At 35.2% G+C, this 21,895-nt stretch overlaps 1 protein-coding gene across 1 annotated transcript in view; it reads right to left on the bottom strand.

The window, feature by feature from the left end:
- prx (periaxin) overlaps positions 1–20,691 on the bottom strand; it is a 56,426-nt gene extending 35,735 nt beyond the window's left edge. Inside the window, exons 1-2 of the mRNA XM_059332003.1 lie at positions 20,544–20,691; positions 1,444–1,499 (exon numbers count right to left, since the gene is read on the bottom strand). The gene's annotated coding sequence lies outside the window, so the exon portion shown is untranslated. The remainder of the gene's footprint in view (positions 1–1,443; positions 1,500–20,543) is intronic.
- Positions 20,692–21,895: the final 1,204 nt, after the last annotated feature.

The raw sequence follows: 21,895 nt of genomic DNA, 5'->3' as shown, positions 1-21,895 counted from the left end.
AAAACTGTTCTTAAAGTAAGTACATTCATTTTAAACATTTTGCAGTAAAAAACCAGCAGCTGTGGTTGCCAGAACTTTACCGTAATAAATACGGTGCAACTATTTTTACGGTAAAATTATATTAGCACTGTTGATTTCACGTTTAAGATTGTCATTTTATTCCATATTTTATCTTAAAAAAAATAAGTTTTTCCATCAAAAGAAACACTGTTCTGCCATATAATTGACAAAAATAAAATACTTTATAAATGCTGCATAAATTAAAGATTTTACCATTAAATATTACAGTATATTTCTGTTAGAGATATGGCGTTTAGTACATTTCACAGTGAGAAAAAGTATTTTTACAAAAAATAAATGCAAAAATTACAGTGATGCTATATATATATATATATATATATATATATATATATATATATAGTATCAATAGTATCAATATCAGTCAGTATCAATATCAGTATATTGCCAGTGTACATTTACAGTGTTTCATTGTTACTGAAACTGAATTAACCCATTTATCATTTTACTGTCTTTTACTGTCATGGTCATTTTTTATTTATTTTATTTATTTAGGTTTATTGTGTCCTTGTGACAATATGGTATTTCTCCTTTAATTTTACCTGACAATTTTATATTTTTACAGTAAAATTGTGTGTTTTCAAAACTTTTGTACTGTTTGATTTATTTAATTTTATGCCCTATTTCTCATGCAATTTGACATTGTTTTATTGTAATTTCTACGAACATTTTTTACAGTGTAAGAAACAAATAATCATCAGGTCACTCTGCTTGGGCCAGTTCATCGCTGCTTGCAGCTTTAATTTATCTTGTTTTAAGAGTTAATTTCTTATTTTAAGCATTCAACATGCTTATTTCTAGATTTAATAATCTTAATTTAAGAAATCTTGTCAAGGTAAATTATCTGTCCATGCAGCAAGATCATTTCCCTCAGATTTAGTGTTTTTATCTTGTTTTTAGACACACTTTTTTTTTGCAGTGAACCATACACTAAAACTGTTCTTAAAGTAAGTGCATTCATTTTTTTCCAGTGTAGATGAGAAGAGCAGAGTAAAAAACAAACATCTGTCGGCACTCATCTCAGTCATCAAACTGTAATCCCATTAAAGAATCGCTCCACTGAGTTAAAGTGCCATCTCCATATATATTCAGAGCTGTGTGTTGGTACTGTGTGGGGAACAGATGGTGCTTTTAAAAGAGCTTCAGAACACAGAAATAAAACATTTAGCATCTCCTTCTCAGTCAACACTGATGCATACTGTTGTTGTGGTGTGCTGTGTTGATTATGATGTCATTAATCGAATCTTTCATCGTTAACATTTCACCTGCTCACTTTGCTGTTATAGCTCTCACTAAAGAACAACGACAGAAGCTTCGCTGCTTTATGTATTTGCATAAAGCAGAAGGACATGTTTGTTTACTTACGGCTGGATCTCTGGTCTGGCTGAAAACATGGCTGTCCTCTTGGTCTCTGTCAGAGTCTGAAACAGAAAAGAAGACAACTCAGGTTACTCTTAGGGTTCAATTAAACCTCTGAAGTCCAGGAGATTTTGGTTCAAATTTGTCAACTTCCTATGCATTCATTTCTGTCTCTGTTCAGCATCTTTCAGTCTGTCCTTACATCACATGCATGGCTCCTTTTTCTCAACACAAACTTGGCTATCAGTCAGATTTTTCATTGTATTTTAATTAACAAAGTATAAAGCTGCCAGGAACCGAAAATACAAACAAAAGACACAGATATCTATGGAAATGTACCATTTTAAAAACCATTTATACACACAAAATCAGCAGAAAAAATAATAAATAATAAAACTTCAACAGTCTATTTGCATGTAAATTAAAAATAGTAATAGTTTTCGTTGTAGAGAGAAAATTCACAAATTTAAAAATGGTCTAGAAACATAAATGTCACACTGTGAAAGCTCCTATGATTGAACTTTCAACTGGCTTTCTCAGCTTGTCTACATATCAGATATAAATAAAGTTATTACTGTAAATAAAACATGTATTTTCAATAAATAGATGGACTCCAGAGGGTTAAATAAATGGAGCCTCCATGCAGGATGACACCAGCCACCCTGCCATCAGAAGACGATGGTGTCACTTGTCAGTAAATCAGCTCCAGAAGCATTCTTAAGGAGGTGTGGCGTCACGTGTTGGTGTCTATGCAGCTAAAGCTCCTGTTATAGTGTAATGGCAGTCAGTCTGAAGCTTCTGGCACGTCTTTAGATTCTTTCCATAGTCTCGGTCATGCCAAACGCTCCAAACACTCAACTTAGACACTTTTAAAAAAACAAACAGTGGTACAGCTTGAACTGGCCCAAAACATCCACGACAGTTTGTTATAATACCAAAAAATGTAACTACACAATTACTATACGAGAAAAATACTTAGTTGATTTTTAGTTAGTTAATAAACAACCATTCAACCATGTCTTGAACTAAATCTGAGTCAGTTGATTACATTTTTTTTTCTTCAGTCTTAAAACATACTGTAACTTGCAGTAGTCAATCACATCATGAATAAATGTGTTCTTGTTTGCTGCGGCACTGAAATAATCATTAATTTCTTACACTGCTCTTACTACTTATTTTAGCTTGTTACTCCCTTGGCTATTTGAGGGCAGTTTTTAAATTGTTTTTAACCCTCGAATTTGAATACTTTTGATTTTGCCCTTCATGTACCACAAAAAAAAATGTTTACTATACCCATATTTGGTATCCATTTTTTCTTCACCTATATGATCTGACAGTTATTTTCTCCCTTTAACCTACTTTATAAACATATTGAGCCCAAAAATCATGAAATCTGAGTTGAAAAATTATACTATTTACTACAATAAAGACCACAAATATGCTCAATGAACTGTTTTGGAGCTTGAAAATGTAAACATAGGATACAAATATGAACATATAAAAAGGTAAAAATGTAAATATAATAAAACTATATACAAAAAAGTCCCATAAAAACATGTATATTTATAGCCATATTTTTTTCCTTGTTAGCTGCAACTCTTCAAAACAAACTACGTGTGAAATTACACAGAGAGTTCCACCAACGCTCAAATATTACTATCAAATTAAAACTATCATATCTTTGGTTTTACATGATCTAGGAATGTCAAACAAAAACTGGGAGAAAGTTTCAAGTCTGTACTTTGGAGTGAAGTTGATAGCAGCGCTCCATGTGACCTAGTTTTTTGTTAAACGTCACGTGATTTGATCAGGACGGCACGACTATAGACCCCAGAGGGTTAAATGTCCTTTTATAATGATTCTATGTGTTGATTTTGTACTCTGTCTGAATGATTGTATTGCTTTATGTAAAGCACTTTTAATTGACTATAAATAAACTTGCATTTCCTTGCCTTTAAATATTAATCCCCTAACATTTTTTTTGTTTTTCAGACAATGCAAATGCATTACCAGCCATATTACTAAAGAGAATCATTTAACACTGATTTAGGGTGAGCAGGGATCTAGTTGCTGCAGCCAAAAACAGTAAAATTGGACGAGCCCAGGACAAGACTGCCAACAAGATTCAACAACCAGCTTCCTGAAGCTTTGACGTCCACTCAGACTTTTATTGTTGCCAACTGTTCCAAACACACTTGATATCCATCCACCAATCACCACTGAGAGATGAAGCGAGCTATAAAAGCCGAAGCAATGCCAGCAGGAACCAATGAAGAAAGAGTGTTTGTAGCACCAGTGAAAAACAAAACGTTTCTAATTCACATGAGCTGGTAGCTCATATAGGATTTGTGTTTTTAAGAGCCCAACTTCCTTCATCCGTGGACTTTGTCACACTTTATACTATGTCAGGCTTAACAACAAACCCCTGCCCTGTCTGGGGCCTTGTCTCCATAGCAACCGCTATTTTATCGATTTTTGTTATTCCAGCGAGCTGAGACCAAGGTTATTTTAGTTAACAAAAACTAACAAAATAACGAAAACTAGAATTGAAAAAACATTTTTGTTTACTGAAATAAAAATAAAAACTGATAACTAACTGAAACTGTATTTTGTTGTAACAAATTATTATTATTAGTTAGTATTTCTTTTCTTTCATCTCTGCCTTCCCGTCCTGTTCACCTCTGTCATATTGTGTGTTTTATACGTTTTGGACGGGTTGATGGCACATTTTGTTGTACTAGTACTTGTTACTCTGTGCAATGACAATAAAGGCTTCTGATTCTGATTTCTGAAGTATATGTTGTATGCTGCTTGCATAGATTACCTATTCTGCCATGTATCCTGGTCCGTTTTACCGTCAGTCCATTATAACTCTGCTAGTTTGGGAATCACTTGGCTTTCCATCCCCGCGGCCCCCAGCAATCCCATTCCTCCCAGTCCTGCCTTCATGTGATCGCTTTTTAAACTGCCATAGCTGAGCTGTGTGTGCGTGTGTGTGTGTGTGTGTGTGTTTGTGTATATATGTATGTCTGGGCAAAGGGAGAAAGCCCATCTGAGTGTCTGAATGTGTGCGTGTGTTTGAGCGTGTCGAGTGTCAGGGTGGATGTCGTGCCTGTTTGGGTGGGTTGGGGGTATCTGGTATCCATCAGGTCACAGGAACACATAACACACATTCACTGCTGGCCAGCCGGCAGTGTATCAGTCACAGAGGAGCAGGGACAAGCATTCACAGAGCAGGACAAGCTTTTGGAGAGACGGACCCTTTGCACATGAAGTGATACACTCTTAACCCTTAATAGGGCACTCACAGGGCATTGAAATACTTGCAAATTCCAAATTTCAACCCTAGAGAATATTGGAGGATATTACATACAGACAGAATGTGTAAAAAAAAAAAACGGACCTGGGGGAGGGGGGTAATATTTAGAGTTAAAACGTTTACGAGATTAAGGTGTCAAATCAACCAGAAAAAAATTGCAGGTTTATGAGATTTAAAGTGGTGAATCTGCAAGGAAAAAGTTGTCTCTAGATTTTGCACATTAATCTAGTACATTTGCAGATTTGCCACTTTAAATCTCTTAAATCTGCACATTTTTTGTTGTAGATTTGGCACTTTAATCTAGTAAATTTGCACTTTAAGATTTGCAACTTTAAATCTCTTAAATCTGCACATTTTTTTCTTGTAGATTTGGCACTTTAATCTAGTAAAATTCCAGATTTGCCACTTTAAATCTCTTAAATCTGCACATTTTTTCCTTGTAGATTTGCCACTTTAATCTAGTAAATTTGCAACACCCTTGCACACTAAATGCCTAAATGTGCCGTTATAGTCAAGTTCTCCTCGTACGAGTCCATGTGGTTCTACGACCAAACAGAGAGACATGGGAACCCCATTTTGATATCCACTGAAGTTACCAAATATAGTTCTTCGCCCGATAAAGGGTTAAGTGATGAGAACGGAGACATCAAAACCCTCCTTGAGCTCCTGGGAGATCACTGACTGCTGCTCCTTCAGCCATAATGAGATGTAATGATACATAACATGGTGGGCTCCATGTGGAGACTATAATTATATTTTTACTTGATGTTATCAGTTAATTATACAATAACACTAGTTTTGATCACTGAGTACACCCAGGAGTAGATGTTTTTGCATTAGACTTCAAAATAAAACGTCAACAAATAAAAAAAATGGTATAAATTAAACCTCTGAAATCTTCGGCTATTATGTCAGTTTAAAAAATCTGTGAAAAAAATCTTCACCATGCCATGTTGGTGTCAGTTTTTTCAGCGTTACCTCACCCATATGTCCTGATAATTCATTTTTAACTTTGACTTACTTGATCAAAATTTTGAACCCAAAAGAAACAAAGGACAACATAAAATCTGAATCTTGAAAATTATGTTTCACACACAGAAATGTGCATGTTGCAAATATGAACACAGGTTGCAAATATACCATATAACAGGTAAAATGAGGATAATCTCGAGTTCTATATTTTTATACTAAATATATTTGACATTATCTCCAGTTTTACTTGGCCAAATATCATCAAATCTGGCATGGAGTTTCAAGCCAGAACTTTAGAGAGAAGCTGATGGCAAGACTCAATGTTGCTTAATTTTTATGTCTTCACGTCATGAAGAAGTAATGTGCAGGTGGTTTCATGGACTCCAGAGGGTTAATTTTCCCTGCAAAAAAATCTGATGCTTGTGAAAAACCATTTTTAGACATTCTTACACACACATGTTATTTGACTGACAACAGAGATGTTGAGCCTGCAGTGTTGAAATGCAGGATTTCTAACTGTTATTTCTGTGCTGACTGACTGCCATTGTATCAGGCGGAGCAACAACAACAGGTGCAACCACTAAACTGCTCTACTAATGTACTGAAAGAGGCAGTGAGTCCACATAAGCAGCCATCATTACCTGCAGCTTCTCATTAACCCTTAATAGGGCACTCATTGAAATACTTGCAAATTCCAAATTTCAACCCTAGAGAATATTGGAGGATATTACATACTGCCAGAATGTGTAAAAAAACATCCGGAAATAATACTTTGAGAAAAAAGTTTACGAGATTAAAGTGGCAAATCTAGGAGAAAAAAATGCGCAGATTTATGAGATTTAAAGCGGTGAATCTGGGAGAAAAAAGTTGCTTTTTTTCACTTTTTTTTCGCACAGATTTGCCACTTCAAATCTCTTAAATCTGCGACTGTTTTTCTTGTACATTTGCCACTTTAATCTAGTAAATTTGCAACTTTTTTCTCTAAATATTACCTAAAGTTACCAAATATAGTTCTTTGCCCGATAAAGGATTAAAATACAGCAGACACAAGAGTGACAGTGTAGTGTTCTTCAATATTAAAAAACAAAACATTTTTGTTATTTTATCAAAGTGGTAGTTTTCAGATAAAATGTGTTTTTTAAAAAAAACTAAAAACTAAATTGAATGCACATTTACTAAACTTGTGCACCTGACAACAGCTTTACACTGCAGCTCTGTGTGACAGACAGACAGACAGCAGCAGGTGGAGGAGTGGCACTCCCTGGAAGGAGCAGAGGAATGGCGGGATGGCGGGAGGAGGAGGAGGAGGAGGAGGTGAAGATTTGAAATGCCTCAGTCTTAATATAGATTCAACTCACACATCTGCAGGCCTCCACACGCCTGATGACCGCCCCGCTTGGCTCAGACCTCTAACCTCGCTGCAAATGGAAGTGAGGGAATCAACTGCTGAATGCATCACAACTTGTAATCATTTAGTCATTTAGTCATTTAGCAGACGCTTTTATCCAAAGCGACTCACAGGAAAAAAGGGGAACAATCAAGGTGTAGTGCAATAAGAGCCATTAGTGCAGCAATAAGTGCTACACTGTAAAAAAAAAATAAACTGTTTAGTAATCTGTAGTGGGATATGTTTTAAAAGGAACCATACACCAAAACTGTTCTTAAAGTAAGTGCATTCATTTTAAACATTTTATGGTAAAAAAACCAGCAGCTGTGGTTTCCAGAACTTTACCGTAATAAATACGGTGCAACTTTTTCTAATATTACGGTAAAATGATATTAGCACTGTTGATTTCACGTTTAAGATTGCAATTTTAGTCCATATTTTACCTTAAAAAATAAAAAGTTTTTCCATCAAAAGAAACACTGTTCTGCCATATAATTGACAAGAAATTATTTCATAAATGCTGCATAAATAAAGATTTCATTTTACCATTAAATATTACAGTATTAAATAAAAATAAATGCAAAAATGATTGCTTGTAAAGTATATATTACAGTATATTGTTTGCTACAAACACAGTGCCAGTGTATTTTACAGTGGGGTAATGTTTGCTTTTTTAAATGTAAAAAATACATTTACGGTGTTTCATTGTTACTGAAACTGAATTAACTTTGTAATTTTATGGCCTTTTACTGTCATGGTTTAGCAGTTTATCACTGTGAAATCTACAGACATTTTTTACAGTGCTAGTGAGGATTCTTTAAGGAGAAGAGTTGTGGTGTGGTACTAGGAGAGAAGGTCCTCTCTGAAGAGCCTTCAGGTCTTCAGGAGGTTTTTAAAGCCTGCTCTGGTAGGGACTGGTAGTGGTATCTTCTCCCGCTCTCTCTTGCTCGGTGTGTCAAGTGTTTAGCTACACTTCTGCCTCATTTACTGATAATGATACTTGTAATACATGTAATGCATTTGCCATACTTTACTTGTTTTGTTAGGTGTGTGTGTGTTTCGATAAAAAAAAAAATCTATCCTTTTTTAATTTATATGCTTAGGGTTTTATAAGCATTTTCTATCTGCTTTGTGTAGCAGAGTGGTTCTTCAAGCAAGTTAGAGAGTAAACAAGGGATTTTACAACTGTAAATGTAACTGGCTACAGCAAGTTATGGAAATTTAAATTATATATGTGTTCAAATAGAAATCACAAGTCAAAACAGTGCTAAATTTGGCTGAATTATAAAAGGTATAAGTGGAAAAACAAAGAGCCATTTGGGAGCAGAAAGAGCGGCTCTTCTTGGTGAACTGAGACAAATAGAAGGATCACTAGAAAGAGACCAGATTCTCATCACTAGTGGATATGTTACTGCACCAGAACTCTCTCTCAATGCACAGAAAAGCACAGATTAATTTTTATAACATCTTAGTACTGATAGTGAGTTAAATAAGTAGTATAGCAAGTTTATCACCTTAATAGGAAAGAAGGATATTTTCTCTTACAACTTGTTAATTGGCAGAGCAGATACATATATCCCAGTGAAATAATTTCTACTGTTTGTGCATGAGTCCAACACGGCTAAACCTAAGAGAGTTTTTCTTTGTCCACACTGTTGAAACCATCATCCTTCAGAGGGCTTTACAACATCACTTTACCATTAAAAAAGGCTTGTGAAGAGTCGATTTCATCTCAGAGGGAAAATAGATTAAAGAATAGCAAGTAGACAAAAGCTTTCTTAGGTTGTCAAGGTGTTTGTATTATTTCACATCGACATGAAAGACACATATACGCTCACACATCCAGCCTGGTTTACATTCTGACAGCCACACTGATGAACTTACACAGGACACAAACCTGATCAACACACCTTGTACCATACATGACAGTAATAGAACATTTTAAATGACAAAAAAATATCCAGGAGGCTAAATCCAAAAGGCACAAACAAGTTAAAGCGGTTTCTTCCTGTCTGGATTTGTGCTTGCTCCTGGACAAACTAAAACAATGGCACATTAATTCCCAGAGATTCTATTCACAAATTAAAATTAATAATCATCTGTCCAATTAGCACAAAAGTGTGAACCTCCAGTAATGTGGTGGGTAGTATGCAGAACACCTTGTTTATGTGATTCATAGCAGTGGTGTCAGTTCTCGCTGCCTGGCTGCTCTCACGAACGGCTCTGAATGTAAAGATCAGAGAAGAAACCAGAAAGCTAAAGAAGTTGTTGGTGTTGTCAGCAGCTCTGCAGTTTGTCTAACGGGAGCTGGATTAAGTTGTCGTGAGTAGATTTGATAATGCAGCAGGTTTGTTAGTGAGGTCAAAGAGTGGAAAAGACGCCTTAAACCTGCTCTGACAGCTGCTGCCAGACAAGGCTATGTCACAGCAAAACCAGCAATATATGCTGTTTTTACTTTCATACGCTAGATTTACATGCAATCATTCTCTAAAAATGCAGATCAAGGAATTAACTATATTTGACTGCAGCAACATTTCTCTCTTTGCCGTAGTCCACACAGACAGGGATATTTTTGAAAACTTGTTTTTCCTTGTTTGTTCTCAAGAAAAATCCCATCAACACAAGCACTCAACCAGAGTGAGTTTATGTATTACATTCATCAGGTGGACACAAACATCACTCCAAATTTATAATAATAATGTTTGCTTTTATCTCAAGCTTGCCATTCCAATTTCCTCCTTTTTGCCGCCCTTAGTGGTTGTGGTCTGGTTAAAGTTCAGGAAAGATCACAATAAGGCTGTTTCCACTACTACAGCCCAAAACCCGGAATGAGGCGGGTCTCACTTGCTGAAACTCCCCCTAATTTGAATACAAGCCGTCCTGAGAGGACTTTTAGCTTAGAACACTAAGCAGGATGTGACGTAGTACTCGACGCCACAACAACACGCGCCATTTGCAAAAGCAGACGAGGCAGTGTTGCCAACTTAGCAACTTTGTTGCTATATTTAGCGACTTTTCAGACCCCCTTAGCGACTATTTTTCAAAAAAGCGACTGTAGACAAATCCAGAGGCTTTTTCTGGTGTTATTGGAGACTTTTGGAGACTCGTTCTTACTCTTCTTAACAAAGAAGAGTAAGAACGAGTCAAAGCGGCCCAGTCCTCCTGCAGCAGTCTCTCAAGACTGCAGAGCCGGAGGGGATGTTAACCCCTTAGCGTCCAGTCTGCAAATTGCTAACAGGCTAACAGTTAGCTCTGTAGCAGTACAGTGTGTATGTGCTGCTGCTGCAGGAGGTGTTCACTTAGTGATCTCTGTTTGTTTACAACAAGCACCAGACACTCTGTGCACAGTTAGTGATGCCGGTTAATTCACGATCACTATGTTTATGATCAGCGGAGACACTGTGCATAATTAGCCATGCTGCTTTGTTTACGATCAGCTGCTGATGTTGTGCACAGTTAGCGACAGCGGCCACAGTTGCTTCTCTTGCGTTTAATCCGTCGCATATGTGATCACTGTCGAAACTGTCACTAAGCAATTACCAGACGATCTAAAACCATACATCACCTCCAGAGTCTCTAAATCCCTCTGGAGGCCTTTTTGTAATGGAGACACGCAGAGTGAGCGGATATTAGAGAGGGCGTGGCCTGAGACTTTCCCTTTGGCTACTCTTCCCCCTAAAGGAAACACGGCTATTCTGATTTAAGAGGTCCCTAGATTTTGATGTCTATCCCTGTCAGATGACAAAAACAACAACAATAAATAGACAATTGTCCAAATTGGTGAATCATGTTCAGAAACAAATTGTTATTCTGTCCATTGCCTGTGGTTTTAAAAGTATCTTTGACTTTGTGTCAATGCATTTGTAGAGTACGGACGGAGTATGGCAGAATAAGAATGGTAAGCTCCTTCTTTATCCTTCACACAACTGCAGTCACACAAGAAATCACAACCTGAGTTCAATCTAAGAGTGTGAGGACAGTCAAAAGCCAGGCCGATAGCTGTGATCCCTCAGACGTCTGTCAGGGATGTGATGTAGTGATGAAGTGATGTAGTGAATAGTTTCTGTTGTCTTGCTCTGACTTTGAGCAGCAGCAGCCTTGTGAATCTGACCCGGCTACTCTAATCCTGCTGAGAGCTGCTCCAAGCCCATCAGAGATGGACAAGTTAATGATGTTATAGTTGGCTCAGTGGTGGCAGGACTCCAGCATCAAGTGTCCTCCCAAAGAAAACAACAACAACCCATCTGCCCTTTCAAAAGTTCACTGCAAAAAACAAGGAAAGGTGTGTCTAAAAACAAGATAAAAACAGTAAATCTGAGGGAAATGATCTTGCTGCATGGACAGATAATTTACCTTGACAAGATTTCTTAAATTAAGATTATTAAATCTAGAAATAAGCATGTTGAACGCTTAAAATAAGAAATTAACTCTTAAAACAAGATAAATGATCTAACACTTCTAAATCTAAAGTTTTTTTTTTAATCTTGGTAAGAAACAAATAATTGTCATGTCACTCTGCTCGGGCCAGTTCATCACTGCTGGCAGCTTTTTTATCTTGTTTTAAGAGTTAATTTCTTATTTTAACCCTCTGAAGTCCATGAAAGCGCCGAAGCATGAGTTCTTCATGACATCACAATGTAAAAGCGAAGCAGCATGGAGCTGCTGTCAGCTTTTCCAGAAGTTTCCATTTTTTTCCAATTTAATACATCAACCCTTTTTCAGCAAAGGTATAAAAAAAAAACACCTTGAAAAACTGTAGTAACATGATTTTACTTTTTTGCAGAGATTTTTCTGATTTTGCTGTGTGCATTCAGCATTTTTAATGCAATCTTTTGTGTTTACTGATTTTTGTGTATGTTTTTTGTAATTTGTTTGTGTGTTTTTTTTGTGTTTTTATGTGTGTTTTTGTAATTTTTTAAAATGTTTTTGTGGTTTTTTTTTGGTGTGTTTTTTGTATTTTATGTGTTTTTGTATTTTTTGTGTGTGTTTTTATGTGTTTCTTTTGTGTGTGTGTGTGTGTGTTGTCTGTGTATTTCTTGTAATTTTTTGTGTGTTTTTTGTAATTATTTTTGTGTGTTTTTTTATGTTTTTATGTGTTTTTGTAATTAAAAAATGTTTTTGTGTTCTTTGTATTTTTGTGTGTGTTTTAAGTGTGTTTTTTGTATTATTTTGTGTGTTTTTTGTGTTCGAAATTTTGATCTAGTAAGTCAAAATGAAAATAATAATCAGGTCATATAGGTGAGGTTGAGCTGAAAATAATGATACCAACACTTCGTGGTAAAGATTCTGAAGTGGTTTATACAGGCAGAATGAAAAGGAGTCAAAAAGCGACAAAATATAAATAAAAGTGTTCAACATGCTTATTTCTAGATTTAATAATCTTAATTTAAGAAATCTTGTCAAGGTAAATTATCTGTCCATGCAGCAAGATCATTTCCCTCAGATTTACTGTTTTTATCTGGTTTTTAGACCTTTTCTTCAGTGTTGGTAAAACTTCTTTGAAATAACACAATGCAGCGGTGATGCAGCACATAACAGACAGCTGAGGACGTGATTTATTTGTGGACTGAGGTATTATCAGCAGATGCCAGATATCGACAGAAATAGGTTTTCTCCTCACTTACTGACACACAGAGGAAATACCGCAACACTTTTTCACAATTGGTGGCAGCCTGAGTACATCACACAAAACTTATTGGATCTAAATTTAGCTCAGTCACAAGAGCGAAGGAGGGAAACTGTTTCTATTCCTGACAACAGACTGAAAAATGTGGAGAGGCAGGTCACAGGTCGATGAATTAAACAGCAGTAATTTGCAGTTATTGTAAATATTTTGTTCCATGCTAACCCAGAATATTATCCTTATTCATTTATCTGCTTGTGTACTGTGTGTTCACATCCACAGACTCACAAATGCTTTTGGAGACGAGAATCAATAAAGAAATAATTGAAAATGTATGACAATATTTGCTGCAATAAGTCTAAAAAGCATCGATCGGTTGGAGGAAGATGATTGGACAGAAGAATTAGTGAATGAGATGAAGTCATGGATTGGGGCTGCAGATGTGATGGAAAAAAACAAAACAAACATCAATACTTTTTCTGATGAGGGTCAGCCACTAGATTCCTATGTCTAAAACTGTAAAAACAAAAAAAATGTCTGTATAGCAGTGAAAAACTGCTAAACCATAACAGTAAATGACGTTAAATGATGAATGGGTTAATTCAGTTTCAGTAACAATGAAACACTGTAAATATATATATCAGCCCAAACTGTTTTTTTTGTTTTTTGTTTTTTATTTTTTGGGGGAAAAAAAGTCATTACTCCACTGTAAAATACACTGGCACCTTTTTTGTAACAAAACAAAAAAGGTACTTTAATATATATACAAGCATCACTGTCATTTTTGTATTTATTTTTTGTAAAAATACTTTTTCTCACTGTTAAATGTACTAAACACCATATCTCTAACAGAAATATACTGTAACATTTAATAGTAGAATCTTTGATTTATGCGTTTTCATTTATTAAGTATTTTCTTGTCAATTATATGGCAGAACAGTGTTTCTTCTGATGGAAAAACTTTTTATTTTTTACGGTAAAATATGGAATAAAAAGACAATCTTAAACCTGAAATCAACAGTGCTAATGTCCGTTTACTGTAATATTAGAAAAAGAACCTGTTTTGTTTTTTATTCCATATTTTACTGTAAAAAATAAAAAGTTTTTCCATCAAAAGAAACTCTGTTCTGCCATATAATTCACAAGAAAATACTTTATAAATGCTGCATAAATTAAAGATTTTGCCATTAAATATTACAGTATATTTCTGTTAGAGATATGGTGTTTAGTACATTTAACAGTGAGAAAAAGTATTTTTTCAAAAAATAAATGCAAAAATTACAGTGATGGCTCATATATATATATATATATATATATATATATATATATATATATATATATATAGGGCTGCAAGTAATGATTATTTCATTATCGATTATTTAAACGATTAACCGATTTGTTGTTTGGTTAATAAAATGTATGAAAATGTCAATCAGTGTTTCCCAAACCACAAGATGACGTCCTCAAATCTCTTGTTTTGTCCACAAACCAAAGAGATTTTAATGTTTTTTCTCTGTTATTGCTATTATAAGAGAGTTTATTGTCATAAAGGAACAAAGAAACCAGAAATATTCACATTGAAGAAGCTGAAATCAGAGAATTTGGACTTATTGTCTTTAAAAACTGCTCAAACCAATTATTAGATTATCAAAATAGTTGACGATTAATCTAATAATCGATTATTGTTCGATTAATCAAATAATTGTTGCAGCTCTATAGCCCCCCCCCCCCCAAAAAAAATGTAAAAAATACTGTTTTGGCTGATTTATACATTATACATTTACAGTGTTTCATTGTTACTGAAACTGAATTAACCCATTTATCATTTTACGTCTTTTACTGTCATGGTTTAGCAGTTTTTCACCGTAAAATCTACAGATATTTTTTACAGTGCATGTCAGCAGTAGAAGGGAGAGAAAACCCACGAAGCTTTGACCCACTCCAATGCCATCTTAGCTGAAAAAATTAGAGATGCGGTTCAACTGTGAACCACTTCAGATAAAAGAAACCATAAACAGCATAATGTCCAAAACGCTCAAGATGATTGAGATAGATCTCAGCGTGTATCCTGGAAATCTGAGACATCAGATGGACAAAACAAGACACACCCGCTGGTGTTGGGCTCTGGACAGGAAATGCCTCCATGTAAACAGGAAACACAGATATTCTTAACAGATACACATAGTGAGAGACACAATAAAAATGTGCCACAGATTATAAATTGTATATCTCAGTTTGTGAAGAAACTGAGAAAACGTAACCATATTAACTGACATACACCGCACTACACTTCATACACTGTCTGATCAGATAGTTCTTAGTCAGGATCTTTTATGTTCGAATGTTTCACTTGTTTTAAGTGTTTTGGTCCCTTAATTATCTAAATAATAATAATATTACAGCTTGTTACTGAGATTTTATGACCTAAACAGAGTAAATACATGCTGGAAACTAGAATATCAACAGTTACAAAGCTGTTTCATCAACACTTACAAGTATAAAGTCATTTTGTGTGTTTTTTATTCATTTTGTTTGTTTTTTATTCATTTTGTGTGTTTTTTTAGTCATTTTGTGTTTTTTTTTTAAGTCATTTTGTGTCTTTTTTAGTCATTTTGTGTCTTTTTTTTAAGTCATTTTGTGTCTTTTTTTTTGTCATTTTGTGTCTTTTTTTAGTCATTTGCGTCTTTTTTAGTCATTTTGTGTCTTTTTTAGTCATTTTGTGTCTTTTTTTTAGCCATTTTGTGTGTTTTTTATTCATTTTGTGTGTTTTTTTGTCATTTTGTGTCTTTTTTTAAGTCATTTTGTGTCTTTTTTAGTCATTTTGTGTCTTTTTTTAAGTCATTTTGTGTCTTTTTTTGGTCATTTTGTGTCTTTTTTTAGTCATTTGCGTCTTTTTTAGTCATTTTGTGTCTTTTTTAGTCATTTTGTGTCTTTTTTTAGCCATTTTCTGTCTTTTTTTAGTCATTTTGTGTCTTTTTTTAAATCATTTTGTGTCTTTTTTAGTCATTTTGTGTCTTTTTTTAAATCATTTTGTTTCTTTTTTTAGTCATATATATAAAACTGCTATTTCAAAGTAATAATTTCTTATTTCAAGCATAAGTAGAAATCATAACTTTGACATAATTTGACCTCTTCACATACGCAGCCAGATGGAATCAGTTGTTTTATAATCAATGAAACAATAGAAGTGTGTATTGTTGTGTAGTGTGTATGTAATTAACTAGTACATTGGCACAGAGCTGTAAACTGACACTTGATATTTAAACATTTAACATGAAACATTTAACGACAACAATTAAAAAAATCACTTGTTATTGGTTAGAATACACTAATTCTAAGCTATTTTTGGGTTCATTAACATTAGATATTTTTACTTGTTTTGGAAAGTCTTGACAAGACAAATTTTCTTGTTCCATTGGCAGATAATTTTGCTATTTTAAAGCAAAATACAGCTAATTTTTGTACTTTTTTTCTTATTTTTGAGAGGTGGCTTTTTGCTGTGTGTGCTTTCGAGTCATTTGTTTACACGAGTCTTCCTTCCTGATAAATCCTCTCAGCTCTGAGGGAAGTTCACCCTCGTACACACGTCAACCAGCGTTTCCTCACAGAGTCTCTGTCCTGAACTGCCCAAAAAACTCTTGACCCTACTTCCTGGTCTAAAATTAACCCCACCCACCACTGCAACCACCACCACCCAAAGTCTGTCGCCAGGAAACTGCTATCATCATCCATCATTTCATTTTTGGCGTCATCATCTTGCAGCTCATGGACACACACACAAATGATACGTGCTGCTTTTTTATTTTCCACACAGTGACCACACAGCAAAAAACAAGAAGCTTACCAAGTATTTTCTTCTTATATCTAGCAATAGTGTCTATATTATCTTGTTTTGAGTATAATTTACCTACTGACCATAGCTCTATGTGCTTATTTTAAGAACATGTGTCTTTTTGTAACAAAAATGAGTGAATAACTTCTTCACAGGGATTTCAGTCTTGCATAAAGACTTGTTTTTAGGATTGACATCTGTTGAATATGGTGAGTTTTTACCTAAAATATTGGTTCCAGTTGAGAGTTTTAGTTGCATGTAGTGCATGTTACTACAGTTGGGCTTTTCAAGCCAAAATTGCTTGAAATAAGTATTTTTGGACTTATTTTAAAGACATCATTGTTTTTTTCCAGTGCCTAGATATGTGTTTTTATGTGTGTTTTTTGTGTGTGTTTTACGTTTTTTTGGGGGGGCATTTTTGTGTGTTTTTACATGTGGTTTTTTTGTGTGTTTTTGTGTATTTTTTTTTTTTGCATTTTTCTGGTTGTTGTCATTTTTTGTGTATTTTTTTGTTCATTTGTTTTTTTATGTATGTTTTTTGTAATTTTTTGTGTGTTTTTGTGTGTTCAAAATGTTGATCCAGTAAGTCAAAAGGACAAAATAATAATCAGGTGAGGTTGTGTTGAAAAAATGATACCAACAACAAACTCCAAAGGGTTAATAAAGTGGGTTAAAGTGAAATAAATAATTGTCAGAAGCAGTTGTGCTATAAAAATACCAAATACCAAACATGAGTATAGTAAATATTATGTGGTATATCAGACCCCAGAGGGTTAAATAATTCTTAAAAAGATAATTTTACTTGTTTCAAGCATGTATTTGCTTCATTCTAGTTATTTCTTTCTTATTTTTTGTCAGTTGGTTTGAAATCACTGTGACAGTCTGTACTGACAGAATTAGAGGAGAGTCCAGTTACTGGCCTCCATTTAAACAGAAGAGTTACTGTTACTATGATGAAGAAACATCAACAACTTTTACTCCCAGCTGGACAAATATATTAAAGGATTCTCCAATATACTGAGAGTGAACAGCAGGAAGCAGAAAAGACTTCTTAAATCTGCAGCCAAGCTTCTGTACATTCAATTAAGTTACATTAAAGTGGAATTCAGGGAGCCGTAAGTATTATAGTTTCATAATTTGTTATGATAATTACACATTAAAGATCAGCTAGAATCATATTATTGTGGTGAGGATTTATGAGTGAAATTAAATTCTCTGCTCTCCATGTTCTTTAGTGGACTGATACCACATTTACACTCCATAATTTCACGGTAAGAACATTTTAAACCAGCATGAAAGCGAATACAACTCACCACACAAACACTGAAACCCACTTTGCATAAATGCTACAAAACACACTCCCATGAGCCTTTGCACTAGACAGTCACTAGTGGCTGCAACTATCTCTGACACTGACACAATACTGTGAGGAAACATAGTGGTTGCACACAGTGTTATGATTAAATCTCTTATTATATCTGAGGGAAAAGGTACTCGACACAAGTTAAATTATCTGTCCATGCAGCAAGATATTATCACTTGACAAGATTTCTTGAATTAAGATTGTTTAATCTAGAAATAAGTATGTCTACAGATGCATTTAGAAGTCTTAAAATAAGCCGAAAATGCTGGTTTTAGGATGGTAAATGGTAAATGGACCTGCACTTATATATATAGTGCTTTTTCTAGTTGCTTTGCGACCACTCAAAGCGCTTTACACTACACACTGCGCTCATTCACCCCTTCACACACACATTCATACTGGTGGCAGAGGCTACCCTAAGGATCAGCTTACTTAAAATGTAACTTTTTACAGTCCCCAAATAAGTGAAATATACTAAACACAAGCATAAAATAAGCATAAAATGCTGGTTTTAAAATGAGAAATTAAGCTAAAGATTATTAAATATATATATATATATATATATATATTTAGAGAAAAAATACTCAGTATTATTGAAGAATGACTAAGCTAAAAAGGTGCGCCTAAAAACAAGATAAAAACGCTAAATCTGAGGGAATTTTATCTTATTCTTATTTTAAGTGTTCAACATGCTTATTTCTAGATTTAACAATCTTAATTTAAGAAATTTTGTCATGTGAAATTATCTGTCCATGCAGCAAGATCATTTCCCTCAGATTTAGTGTTTTTATCTTGTTTTTAGACACACCTCTTTTTGCAGTGCAAGCAGCTAAATCTGAACCAATTTTGAAAACAAAGGCAAAAAAGGAGCGCCCTTGTGCTAGAAAGTAGAATGTTCCTTTTAGATTAGTTTGACATAGTTGTCAAACCAGAATGTTTGATAAAATGTGAAATATCTGAGGCCCAAAAGTTACCCATTGCATGCATTATGTAATCGGGTTCCACTAATGTGTTGATGGTTCTCCATCACACAGTGGGTGTGTTTTGGCTTCAGTGGCCCCTGTACCCACTTTGGGCCAACATACATACCAGGCTGCTGGAGCTGAAACAGATCCTATGACCATCACGCTGCAGCTGTCGCTGGAGTGTAACATTCAGACATGTAGGGGCTATTTGAAAGGACCGCGTCCTGCCACCAGCAGCTCTGCACCGCATGAGGCCAATAAACTCTCTGAAGCCTGGGGCAATTTTGTCCATTTTTGAATCATTTTCATGTCTTTTTGTGTCATTTTTGGTCATTTGTGTCTTTTTTAAGTCATTTTGTGTCTTTTTTGGTAATTTTGTGTCTTTTTTTGGTCATTTTGTGTCTTTTTTGGTAATTTTGTGTCTTTTTTTGGTCAGTTTGTGTCTTTTTTTTTGTCATTTTGTGTCTTTTGTGTCTTTTTTTTGGTCATTTTGTGCCCTTTTTTGTCATTTTGTGTCTTTTTTGGTCATTTTGTGTCCTTTTTGGTCATTTTTGGACATTTGTGTCTTTTTTTAGTCATTTTGTCTTTTTTGTCATTTTGTATCTTTTTTTGGTCATTTTGTGTCTTTTTTTTAGTCATTTTGTGTCTTTTGTGTCTTTTTTTGGTCTTTTTGGGTCTTTTTTAGTCCTTTAGTCCAACATAAAATGTCATTTTAAATCTTTTTTTTACTTTCCAAACACTATCATGCTCAATAAAGAATTTTAAATGGTCCAAATGTGAACAAAGGTTGCAAATGTAACATATAAGAGGGTTCCATCCAGTTCTATCATTTTATACTAAACATATTTGAGCTTGTCTCCAGTTTTACTTGGTATATCATCATCAAACTGAAACTGGCCTCATGGAGTTTACAGCCAGAACTTTAGAGGTAAATTTGTTTTCTAGTCTGGATGTCATCAAGAAGTCATGCTCTAACGCTTTTGGAGACTCCAGAGGGTTAAATGTATTTTCGACTGAGAAACTATCATCATTATTATGATAATTTAGAGTCGAGGTTTTCTCTTAATGTCGTGGTGTTCCCAGTGCTGCAGGCTCCAACCATCTGACACACCTTAAGGTGGATATAAATGCTATGAATAATTTTCCAAGTGTTATTTGACCCTGGTCACATTACAAAACACTCTTATAAACTTGGAGTCATAGTGACATGCCACAGTGTGAACACTCAGTGAATACTCAAGTGTTTGTAACCAGCAACTGGCATGTTGGAATAAACACAAGCGGCAGCTGTCTTACCAAAACTGTCTTTGCATTTAAACAGCGTGCTATTGTTATGCTCTCCCAAGTCACTAATGTGGAGTCTGCAGGCTGCTACATAAACTATTCTGCACAGCTCTCAGCAGCTCCCGAGCTGCCAAATGTTGGAGGCATATTTCAGAAAATCAAACAAGTTCTCGGGCTGATTTAAAAAACTAAATTATACAGACACAGAGTGCAGACCCAGAGCAACAAAAGCTATCACTCCCCTTCCACCAGGACTCCTAAAAACCTGCTTTCCTGTCTGCACAGAGCAACAACAGGGAGCCCTCGGGTGTCAGCAGACGACTCTGTGTCATCTTTATTAAAGCTCATCCATCCAGCCTACCTTCGTTATCAGCCTCGGCGTGCCTCCTCCAGGGGTTCAAAGGGCACAGACCTCCACCTGCAGATCTTGAAACCTCAGCTTCTCTCTCTTCTCTTAACTTCCTATCTCTCACATGCACTTCCTGTCTGACCTCAGCTTGTTGTTGTTGTTGTTGGTATTTTTAATCTTTCTCCCCTCTCTCTCTCTGCCTTTGCCCCTTGTCACCAGCCAGCCTGTTGCTCCCCTCACTGAGACCTCCGGCCTGGCCCAGGCCCATGGCATCTCTAGGAGGGACGCATCCAACCGCCTGATTGGCCGGAGGGCAGAGAGATGCCCCCATATTAGGGCAGCAAGAGGCGGGGCTACACGGCTACGCTAAAGGAGGGAGGAGAAGAAGATAACAAAGTTTGTAACATAGTGGCCTGTCTGTCTGTGTGAGAAGTGAGACTACCTACTGTTTGTTTCTCAGACGACTGCAGCATGAATCAACACAGAAAACTGTCATGGTTTTATGAAATCCATCGTGGCAAAAAGTATTTCATTTTACAATCACACTGCAAAAAAGGTGCGTCTAAAGAGGGAAATGATCTTGCTGCATGGACAGTTAATTTCACTTGACAAGATTTCTTAAATTAAGATTATTAAATCTAGAAATAAGCATGTTAAACGCTAAATTATCTAACACTTCTAAATCTAAAGTTTTGCTAGCAGCTTTAATTTATCTTGTTTTAAGAGTTAATTTCTTATTTTAAGCATTCAACATGCTTATTTCTAGATTTAATAATCTTAAATTAAGAAATCTTGTCAAGTGAAATTATCTGTCCATGCAGCAAGATCATTTCCCTCAGATTTAGTGTTTTTATCTGGTTTTTAGACACACCTTTTTTGCAGTGAGGTTAAAAAATAGATCTGTGCTAATGACTTGAATTATCTGAAGGCTGACAAAACTTTTTGCAACTCTAAACCAAATTGATTTTATGTTAGTTGAGACCAAGTTCCTTTCTTTTTAGTCAAGAGATTAGCATGATTATCATGAAAATACCTACAGGGAATTTGCTTTGCATGTTTCCAGGAGGAATATAAAACAATATAGTATTAAAGATATAAATAGATCTTGCTGTGTCTGCAAATCTTAGTTAATGATATATCCCTTTTAAAAAATAGACAACAGGCTATAAAATAAAAGCTCAAAGGTCAGCGTTTCTACTCTGGGTAATGCTCCTCCTTCTCTATAATCCAACTGTATTGTGCTGAGTGTGCTGTACGAGTGCCAGAGTGATTGATCTGCTGTTAAATACTGATCACTTAATATGCAAGATGACCAATGGGACAACTTCCAAAACGTGATGTATCCTGTTTATGGCTGAGGAACT

The sequence above is a fragment of the Centropristis striata genome, chromosome 4, assembly GCF_030273125.1.
Source record: "Centropristis striata isolate RG_2023a ecotype Rhode Island chromosome 4, C.striata_1.0, whole genome shotgun sequence".
NCBI classification, from domain to species: Eukaryota; Metazoa; Chordata; class Actinopteri; order Perciformes; family Serranidae; genus Centropristis; species Centropristis striata.
Note: the sequence above shows the minus strand (reverse complement) of the source record. Positions and strands in the feature narration are given on the sequence as shown.